The following is a 10,795-nucleotide window of genomic DNA, read 5'->3' as shown; positions in this document are numbered from 1 at the left end:
TATTCATAGATCCGCGCCTGCTTTTATCCAGTTAGATACCAAATTATCTATCTTTGAAACAGGGATTAAAGTGGTGGATCTTTTAGCTCCTTATCGCCGTGGAGGAAAAATTGGGCTATTCGGTGGAGCTGGAGTGGGTAAAACAGTACTCATCATGGAATTGATCAACAACATTGCCAAAGCTCATGGAGGTGTATCCGTATTTGGTGGAGTGGGCGAACGTACTCGTGAAGGAAATGATCTTTACATGGAAATGAAAGAATCCGGAGTTATTAATGAACAAAATCTTGCAGAATCAAAAGTCGCTCTAGTCTATGGTCAGATGAATGAACCGCCGGGAGCTCGTATGAGAGTTGGTTTGACTGCCCTAACCATGGCGGAATATTTCCGGGATGTTAATGAACAAGACGTACTTCTATTTATCGACAATATCTTTCGTTTCGTTCAAGCAGGATCAGAAGTATCCGCCCTATTAGGTAGAATGCCTTCCGCTGTGGGTTACCAACCCACTCTTAGTACAGAAATGGGTTCTTTGCAAGAAAGAATTACCTCTACCAAAGAAGGATCCATAACTTCCATTCAAGCAGTTTATGTACCTGCGGACGATTTGACCGACCCTGCCCCTGCTACAACATTTGCACATTTAGATGCTACTACCGTACTATCAAGAGGATTAGCTGCCAAGGGCATCTATCCAGCAGTGGATCCTTTAGATTCAACGTCAACGATGCTCCAACCTAGGATCGTAGGCGAAGAACATTATGAAACTGCGCAAAGAGTTAAGCAAACTTCACAACGTTACAAAGAACTTCAGGATATTATAGCTATCCTTGGGTTGGACGAATTATCTGAAGAGGATCGTTTAACCGTAGCAAGAGCACGAAAAATTGAGCGTTTCTTATCACAACCCTTCTTCGTAGCAGAAGTTTTTACCGGTTCTACAGGAAAATATGTTGGTCTCGCAGAAACAATTAGGGGGTTTCAACTGATCCTTTCCGGAGAATTAGATGGTCTTCCCGAGCAGGCCTTTTATTTGGTAGGTAACATCGATGAAGCTACCGCGAAGGCTATGAACTTAGATGTGGAGAGCAAATTGAAGAAATGACCCTAAAGCTTTGTGTACTGACTCCTAATCGAATTATTTGGGATTCAGAAGTGACAGAAATTATTTTATCTACTAATAGTGGCCAAATTGGTGTATTACCAAATCACGCCCCTATTGCCACAGCAGTAGATATAGGTATTTTGAGAATATGCCTTAACGATCAACGGGTAACGATGGCTCTGATGGGTGGTTTCGCTAGAATAGGCAATAATGAGATCACCATTTTAGTAAATGATGGTGAGAGGGGTAGTGACATTGATCCGCAAGAAGCTCAGCGAACTCTTGAAATAGCGGAAGCTAACTTGAGTAAAGCTGAAGGCAAGAGACAGGTAATTGAGGCGAATCTAGCTCTCAGACGAGCTAGGACACGCGTAGAGGCTGTCAATGCTATTTCGTTTTCGTAATCGTCGATGCATCAGAATAATCAAAAGAAGCTCCGTTTATACACCTTATTTGGATTCCACCAATTGGATACAATCAAGTGTAATCTGATGCAAGGAAAAAAATACAAACATAAAGTATGAATAGTGGGAGGATAATAGGGAAAGGGTAAAAGATTAATTAAAAAATAGGAAAGGGTGGGTAGAAAAACTTATTAGAGACCATTGACTCCGGTATCTAATAAGTTATACCTACTATTGGATTTGAACCAATGACTCCTGCCGTATGAAAGCAATACTCTAACCGCTGAGTTAAGTAGGTCATTTATCATCACAAAGAAAAAAAAAAGGAAGACCCCTCGCATGGGCATTATAGATGGAATACTACTTCTAAGCAATACCAATCTTTGTCAGTAAAGGGGTCAGAGAGCTATCATATGGGACCATAGAATATCCATCTTGACAAGATATTATCTAGATGTTAAGATATCTATGACAAGGGCTATAGCTCAGTTAGGTAGAGCACCTCGTTTACACGCGCGCCAATGCTTTTTCAGGGGAGTTCATCATGCAATCAACAGAATTGATCTTATTGATAAATCGGTGTCTTACTCCATGGATTCGAGGGAACAAGAGAACAATAGCCTGACAAATCTTTGGTTCGGTCCGATTCAGGTACCAATTTAAAATAGAACCCATCATTGATTTGATAATTGATAAGGTGAATACCTAGTCTATTCAATGCTAGGCATAATGGGTATAAGGACCTCAAAATAACATAACCTCTTTTCGCCCTATGAGCTTTAAGGTGTATGAAGTATCATATTTGACTCTTTGAGCGGAGCGATAGAGACTCAACCTAACTTAGGTTGATCTAGGCCGGAGGCAGACCTACGTCAAGGCAATCCTTCTTTGAAAACACTTTGGTATTGCTCCTGGATCAGAATACAAAAAATGAATCAGAGCACGTGGAACCATCTCGTTATCTTCCTGTCAAGAAAAAGTATGGTGGACTAGCCGATTCTTATATCAGTTAACGAAAGAGCCCAATGCAAAAAAAATGCATGTTGGGTCTTTGAAACAGTTCGAATCATTTAGATAATACTCAGTTTGATCTGTTTTACCGAGAAGGTCTACGGTTCGAGTCCGTATAGCCCTATATATTTTGACATCCGTGTCATTTTGACATTTTTGTGTAGCTCTCATTTTCTCACATTAGTGCTTGTGGCTGGCCCGCGCGGTGGGTTGGCAAAGCAAGTAGTCTTCTGTTTCTGCACAATACTTATTTTTTTTTTCTTCCAACCTAATCTAATTCAATTGTTCATCATTCCAATTCTACTGGTCCTTCCTTCCGATACAGACTTTATGCAAGCAAGAAGATTGGGGGCCTGTTTGAACTTGCACGGGCTGGGGATCCTTCTGACTCATCGCTTTGTTGTTCCACAATAACTCCAATGCAGTGCATTGTTTCAGAGATAAAAAATGGACGCTAACCTATAACCTAAACGTATCAACGTTTGCACCCTCTTCTATTTCTATGAGTCTATTTTTGGATTTGGTCTGTCGAATCGTTCAACAACGCCTGATTCCATTAGAAGTATCTTATGCGGATCATTTATGATTCAGCCGATTCTACGACTGTGGTACACTCCATTGTGTAGGTTTACTTCAAAGGAAACAAACCTTTTTATTGTCACGAAACCTAACCCCTTGGGTAGTCTTATCAGATGTTATTAACAAGTATTTCAAATCATTTCAAATCGCGATTTTGAGTCCTAGAAATTGGTCCGAAATGGAATGACTTCTTCAAGACTTCTATTCTAAGTCTAATTAAATAACTCGATTCTTTATTCTCTCTAGGGGGACCATCGGGGGTAGGGAGTACAAGTCAAAAGTCTATAATTTGGTATAGGAATCCATGAGTTGTTATATATCTATTTATATGGAAATATGGAAGTTTATATGGAAATATGGAAGGATTTCTCACAATTTAACAGATTGAATCAAATCAATTAAGTATAAATTTGGGACAAAGGGAGAGAATCTAATTGGCCGATGCATTCTATTTCCGTATCTGTATCGAATCAATAGACAGAATGACGATCCTCTAACCAGACCCTAATGAAAAGAATACATCAACACAAACCAAGTGGAATATACCATAAATCCTAAGATAGAAATCCCTAGGCATTCTACTACATCTGACTATTTGTGTTGTGATATTATAAAAGAAAAAAAAAAAAGAGAGAAAAATTTACCCAAGCCAGGCTTATTATTTATTAGAATTTTTATTCTATTATTATTCAAATTATATTAGAAATTTGATATAATATATATTTATATTATATTAAATATTAATTCAATTTCATATTTTGAATTTTCTGTTAATTTAAATATTAATTAATATATTAATATAACATTGTTATGTTATATATTTATATTTAATATTTTTTTTTTATGATTTTATGAATAGAAATAATATTCATATTATTTTCATATTATTTCAAATAGTCTTTAATTACTTTTTTATTTTAAGAAAATCCGAAACAAAACAAAGTGAGAGAGTTTTTTTGTATAAAAACATAATATGTCTACATCCTGAATGGAATCGAAGTAAATGTAAGTGGGATTCCGTTGGATGAATCTTGAAACGAGACATGATTCATAGCAAACAAATGAAACTACGTGGTTCCACCCTAATTGGTGTTTCGACTAAATAGTTATGAATAAATTGACAATTAAAATTCGAATTGACTAATTCGGTATATTCCACATTAATAGGAGTGCATCTATGTTTCTGCTTCACGAATATGATATTTTTTGGGCATTTCTGATAATATCAAGTGTTATTCCTATTTTGGCATTTTTTATTTCCGGAGTTTTAGCCCCGATTAGTGAAGGACCGGAGAAGCTCTCCAGTTATGAATCGGGTATAGAACCAATGGGGGATGCTTGGTTACAATTCCGAATCCGCTATTACATGTTTGCTCTAGTTTTTGTTGTTTTTGATGTTGAAACGGTCTTTCTTTATCCATGGGCAATGAGTTTCGATGTATTGGGTCTATCCGTATTTATAGAAGCTTTCATTTTCGTGCTTATCCTAATTGTTGGTTCAGTTTATGCATGGCGAAAAGGAGCATTGGAATGGTCTTAACCCCTGAATCCTCAGACAATAAAAAAGAAGGAAAAGGTTACATTGAGACAGTTATGAATTCTATTGAATTTCCGTTACTTGACCGAACAGCCCAAAATTCAGTTATTTCAACTACACCGAATGACCTCTCGAATTGGTCAAGACTCTCCAGTTTATGGCCACTTCTCTACGGTACCAGTTGTTGCTTCATTGAGTTTGCTTCATTAATAGGATCTCGATTCGACTTTGATCGTTATGGGCTGGTACCAAGATCAAGTCCTAGGCAGGCGGACCTAATTTTAACAGCCGGCACGGTAACAATGAAAATGGCTCCTTCTTTAGTGAGATTATATGAGCAAATGCCTGAACCGAAATATGTCATTGCTATGGGAGCTTGTACCATTACAGGGGGGATGTTTAGTACCGATTCTTATAGTACCGTTCGGGGAGTCGATAAGCTAATTCCTGTGGATGTCTATTTGCCGGGCTGCCCACCCAAACCAGAGGCAATTATGGATGCTATAACGAAACTTCGTAAGAAAGTCTCTCGAGAAATCTATGAAGATAGAATTGGGTCTCAACAGGAAAATCGATATTTTACTACCAATCACAAGTTTCATGTTGAGCGAAGTACTCATACTGGAAATTATGATCAAGGATTACTCTACCAGTCCCCATCTACTTCAGAGATACCTTCTGAAGCATTTTTCAAATACAAAAGTTCAGTGTCTTCCCACGAATTATTGAATTAGGAAAGGCAGGATGCTTTTGTGTTGTCCAGGATAACAAGCAGTGGGTCAATCTTCATAAATTTCATCGGCAATTTGAAATACTCATACAAATGTGGGAGAGATCAAGAAGATGCAGGGTCGTTTATCCGCTTGGCTAGTCAAGCATGAGCTAGTTCATAGATCTTTGGGCTTCGATTACCAAGGAATAGAGACTTTACAAATAAAACCCGAGGATTGGTACTCCATTGCTGTCATTTCATATGTATATGGTTACAATTATCTACGTTCCCAGTGTGCCTATGATGTAGCACCAGGCGGATTGTTAGCTAGCGTGTATCATCTTACGAGAATACAGTATGGTGTGGATCAACCCGAAGAGGTATGCATAAAAGTATTTGCCCCAAGGACGAATCCTAGAATCCCGTCTGTTTTCTGGATTTGGAAAAGCGCAGACTTTCAAGAGCGGGAATCCTATGATATGTTGGGAATCGCTTATGAGAATCATCCACGCCTGAAACGTATCTTGATGCCCGAAAGTTGGCTAGGCTGGCCTTTACGTAAGGATTATATTACCCCCAATTTCTATGAAATACAAGATGCTCATTGAATGATAAGATGAATGATAAGAAACTAATCTTCACTTATACGACTCCAGATATTCAAGGAATCTTTTTACGTTCTGTTCTAGATGAAACGGAGTAACTGGCCTTTCATTCGTACTATGGATGGGCTGCTAAAGAAGCTTCATTTAGATTCTCAAATTTTGAAGAGTCCCATTTCAGATGAGCAGAGCCTGTAGGATGAATCAAAAGAGTTCTGCACCATGAACTTTGTACCGCGCGCATCGCTTAGATGGGGCCACGGAAAGCTGCATAGAAGGGAGTGAATAAATGGGAAAGTGAAGAAATAGAATATGAAATAAAATCGTAAATTCTGAAATAAAAAAAGAAAAATTCAGAAATTAAATAAAATAAAAAAGGATCGGATTTTTTGGACTGTCTCTGAAATGAACCCTGCCTTTTCCTATCCTTCAACTCCTCCAGACTAGTCTTTTAGGGTTTTCGACCAACTAACTTCGACTTCGGATATGTATGAAGTATTAACATTCTTTTTGTGCGGGAAGAGATACAGTATGAACAAACAAACAAAAAAGAGGAGGGAACGGAATCCAATTATTTTCTTTACTCATATCTTTACCCATCTACTCGTTTTTTACCCATCTACAAGACGGAGGCGTCTATCTATACATCTAGATGTAGATGGATAAATATGTATTATGCTCTGGACTATTAACGCATATAATATTAAATAATATTAATATGGGTTCTGACTCTATTGATTTATTTGTATGAGTATCTTATCTATTCGATACATTAACCACGTGCCAGGAACCAGATTTGAACTGGTGACACGAGGATTTTCAGTCCTCTGCTCTACCAGCTGAGCTATCCCGACCATTCTCGATGCATGATCCTACTAAAAGAAAAAGAAAGCTTGGGCCTATGTCAATGAAAGGGACTCAAAAAGCATTAACTTACCTAAATAAAGTCGGTAATTTGTTGGATCTTCAAAAAGGAGACTTTGTAAATGTAAGTGTAAGAGTAATGATATGAACTGTGAAAGGTTCCGTAATGGAGATTCTTTGCCCATCCATATATGGATGGGCATTTGTACGTATATCATATCTATCACAGTGAGAAGAGAGAAAGATTTCTGGCCGGATCCATTTGTGAAAGAGTAGAGTAAGTGAAAAACATATCTAATTTTGAACCACTGATAAAAAAAAAAGAGGATAAATGCTTAGGGAGTCAAATAGGCCTTTTATTGGGGATAGAGGGACTTGAACCCTCACGATTTCTAAAGTCGACGGATTTTCCTCTTACTATAAATTTCATTGTTGTCAGTATTGACATGTAGAATGGGACTCTATCTTTATTCTCGTCTCACTCGATTAATCAATCCTTAAAAAGATCTATCAGACATCCTTAAAAAGATCTATCAGACTCTGGTGTGATAGTCGATTTGATCACTGACTATTCGATTCTTCCTTCTGCTTCTGAAATTATTATTCTGAAATTTTTAGAAAAAAAAAATATGGATTCGGGTCGTGATTAATCTTTGATATTTCAGTACGTATACGTACATATCTAGGGTCATCCCACTCTGGAGTTTCGATAGAAGGATTCTTCTACCAATGTAGTAAAGTCAACCCCATTCGTTAGAACAGCTTCCGTTGAGTCTCTGCACCTATCCTTTTTTTTTTCTGAAAACAGGATTTGGCTCAGGATTGCCCATTTTTAATTCCAGGGTTTCTCTGAATTTGGAAGTTACCACTTAGTAGGTTTCCATACCAAGGCTCAATCCAATCAAGTCCGTAGCGTCTACCAATTTCGCCATATCCCCCTCCCTCTTCCTTATGAGAAAGAAATCACATTGTGACCCCCCCTTCTTTTCTTTCATTTATCTTGGAGCCGTTGAATTCATTAGATACAGGCCCTTATTCCTATATCAAAGAGGTGTGTCCCTATTATATTTCTTGACCAGCTTCTTTCATCCCTATCGGAGTGGCGGGCCCATATTTGATATGATCCAATCAGAAATGATTCTATCATTGATGTATCCGCAATTCAATATGGATGGATATATCCCACGTCACATATATATATATGTCTTTACACCCCTTATTTTTTTAGCGCTATTTGGAATACTGGAACGGTCGATATTCATTCTTTTTTTATCGTCTTATCCCCTCCCTTTCCGAATGAAACCAGAGGAATGTCTCATTATGCTCTGGACTGCAGCCTTATCTTTATCTTATCCTTTCCTTTATCTTATCCTTTCCTTAGGAAGGATCTCCTATACTATAGGAATTCCTATAGTGTAAATAAATAGAATTTCTAAATTTCTATAACTATATATAGAATATATAACTAAGCTAATTTTTATTTTTTAGTTTATTTTATTAAGATTAAGTAATTAATATTACTAATATTACATAATCATAATATAATCTAATTAATATTAATAATATAATATATTAATATTATATTATTATTTATTATTACATAACAACATTAATATTAATAATTACATTATTAATATTAATGTTGTCATAATTAATATTATATTCTATTTAATATTAATATTGTATTATTAATATAATATTGATATTGTATTTATATAATTGTATTTGTATTTATATAATTGTATTTATATATATATATATTATATATAATAATAATAATTAATAATAATTATAATAATAATAAAAACAAACTACTCTTTATTTATTTATTATAATTATATTAATTATTAATAATAGATATTAATAATAGATAAATAAATAGATAAATAAAATAAAAAAATAAATAAATAGCTAATTACTAATAGCTAAGTCCCAGTAGTTTCCCGAAATCCTATGCACTATTTCTGTTATGTGAGCCCGCTTAGCTCAGGGGTTAGAGCATCGCATTTGTAATGCGATGGTCATCGGTTCGATTCCGATAGCCGGCTTTTCCATTTATTCGATTTTTTCCATGATTGATATTGATATTGATAATGTCTCCTTGAGATCAAGAGAAATTGAAAAGACTTTTCAATTTTCTCCAAATGTCGGGTCAACATAGTATGTTACGGGAACTCCCAACTATGAATAAAAAAGAATAAAAAATGGATTGAAGCTGTTAGATCTCTACAGAACAAGAAAGGGATACTTAACTTCCTATATATATAACTATATAAAATAATCTGGTTATTGAGACAATTCATCTCATTCTTCTTTATAGTATTTCAGCGAGTTTAGCTTCGTTTATCGTTTAGTTCAGTCTTAATTTTTTTATTCTGTGAAATCCAATTTCAATAAAATAAGGAGTCTTTATGTCTCGTTACCGAGGGCCTCGTTTCAAAAAAATACGCCGTCTGGGGGCTTTACCGGGACTCACTAGTAAAAGACCTAGATCCGGAAGTGATCTTAGAAACCAACCGCGTTCCGGGAAAAGATCTCAATATCGTATTCGTCTAGAAGAAAAACAAAAATTGCGTTTTCATTATGGTCTGACAGAGCGGCAATTGCTTAGATATGTTCGTATCGCTGGGAAAGCCAAAGGGTCAACAGGTCAAGTTTTACTACAACTACTTGAAATGCGTTTGGATAACATCCTTTTTCGATTGGGTATGGCTTCGACCATTCCTGGAGCTAGACAACTAGTTAACCATAGACATATTTTAGTTAATGGTCGTATAGTAGATATCCCAAGTTATCGGTGTAAACCCCGAGATATTATTACTACGAGAGATGAACAAAGATCCAGAGCTCTGATTCAAAATTATGTGGATTCATCTCCCCGCGAGGAATTGCCAAAACATTTGACTCTTGACTCATTCCAATATAAAGGAATAGTAAATCAAATAATAGATAGTAAATGGATCGGCTTAAAAATCAATGAATTACTAGTCGTGGAATATTATTCCCGTCAGACTTAAACTTAATTAAAATAAAATAATTAAGCTTTGGACAATACAATTTTGTCTACCCTGTTTCACCAAACAAAGTAAATAGAACTAAGTTAAGGGATTTAATCCGGATTTTCCCCCATTTTCGTATCCTTTTCGTATCCCAAGTGGATCCGCGGTCAGATTCTCATTCCTTGTCCACCCTTTCCGATCCGATATTTTATCTACCACAGTAATTGGCAATAGAGAATCACTAGAAAGCAAAGGCCCTACTCTTGGAATAATGGTATCCATTGTTATTTGATACATTGTGGTTGGTAACGTTGGTAAATTAGGTGTAGGTCAAGGTACGGAAAGAGAGGGATTCGAACCCTCGGTAAGCAAAAGCCTACATAGCAGTTCCAGTGCTACGCCTTGAACCACTCGGCCACCTTTCCCACAGAATCTTAGGATTATTGCCCGGAAACCCGGTGAATAGCGAGTCATTCATATTATTTTATTGAATTTTTTATTGCAATACAATAAAGGTACGACCGATCTATTATAAATCGAAAACTTTTCGTCAAACAAAGATCTTCCTTCGAGGCTCGAGGGATAAAAACACATTTTTTTTTATTTAATATTAACTTAATATTAAAAAAACTATCTATTCATCTTTGTCAAGACGACGACCCTCTCCATCTTATTCGGATATTTATACCGTATACCGGATTAAACAACCAATGAATTGGGACGAATCCACAAACTCTATACTATACTATAGTATTTTATACTATGGTTATATTTAGAGGTCCATAGGAATTAAAAAATTCCTTTCTAGTTTCAGATTTATCAACAACAACTCTTCTCATGAGCTATCCCATGGATCTATTATTCCCATGGATCTATTATAAATAAATTCATGGGTCGCCCTATGATTTTAATATTTCCATTGTATTGTTTTGTTTGTGGATACGCGCTATTCGCCCAAAATGGATGGGTTGGTTATTCTATT

At 36.1% G+C, this 10,795-nt stretch overlaps 3 non-coding genes across 3 annotated transcripts; 1 reads left to right on the top strand and 2 right to left on the bottom strand.

The window, feature by feature from the left end:
- Positions 1-6,731: 6,731 nt before the first annotated feature.
- TRNAF-GAA (transfer RNA phenylalanine (anticodon GAA)) lies at positions 6,732-6,804 on the bottom strand. Its single transcript has one exon. It is a non-coding gene; the product is annotated as a tRNA-Phe (tRNA).
- Positions 6,805-8,789: 1,985 nt separating this feature from the next.
- On the top strand, positions 8,790-8,862 carry TRNAT-UGU (transfer RNA threonine (anticodon UGU)). The gene has a single exon. It is a non-coding gene; the product is annotated as a tRNA-Thr (tRNA).
- A 1,289-nt stretch (positions 8,863-10,151) lies between these two features.
- TRNAS-GGA (transfer RNA serine (anticodon GGA)) lies at positions 10,152-10,238 on the bottom strand. The gene has a single exon. It is a non-coding gene; the product is annotated as a tRNA-Ser (tRNA).
- Positions 10,239-10,795: the final 557 nt, after the last annotated feature.

Source organism: Aristolochia californica, unplaced genomic scaffold, assembly GCF_029961685.1.
Source record: "Aristolochia californica isolate CCGP_79_NKW_82.1479 unplaced genomic scaffold, dmAriCali1.0.hap1 SCAF_266, whole genome shotgun sequence".
In the NCBI taxonomy this organism is placed as follows: Eukaryota; Viridiplantae; Streptophyta; class Magnoliopsida; order Piperales; family Aristolochiaceae; genus Aristolochia; species Aristolochia californica.
The sequence above is the reverse complement of the archived record's forward strand: the minus strand, read 5'-3'. Positions and strand labels throughout refer to the sequence as shown.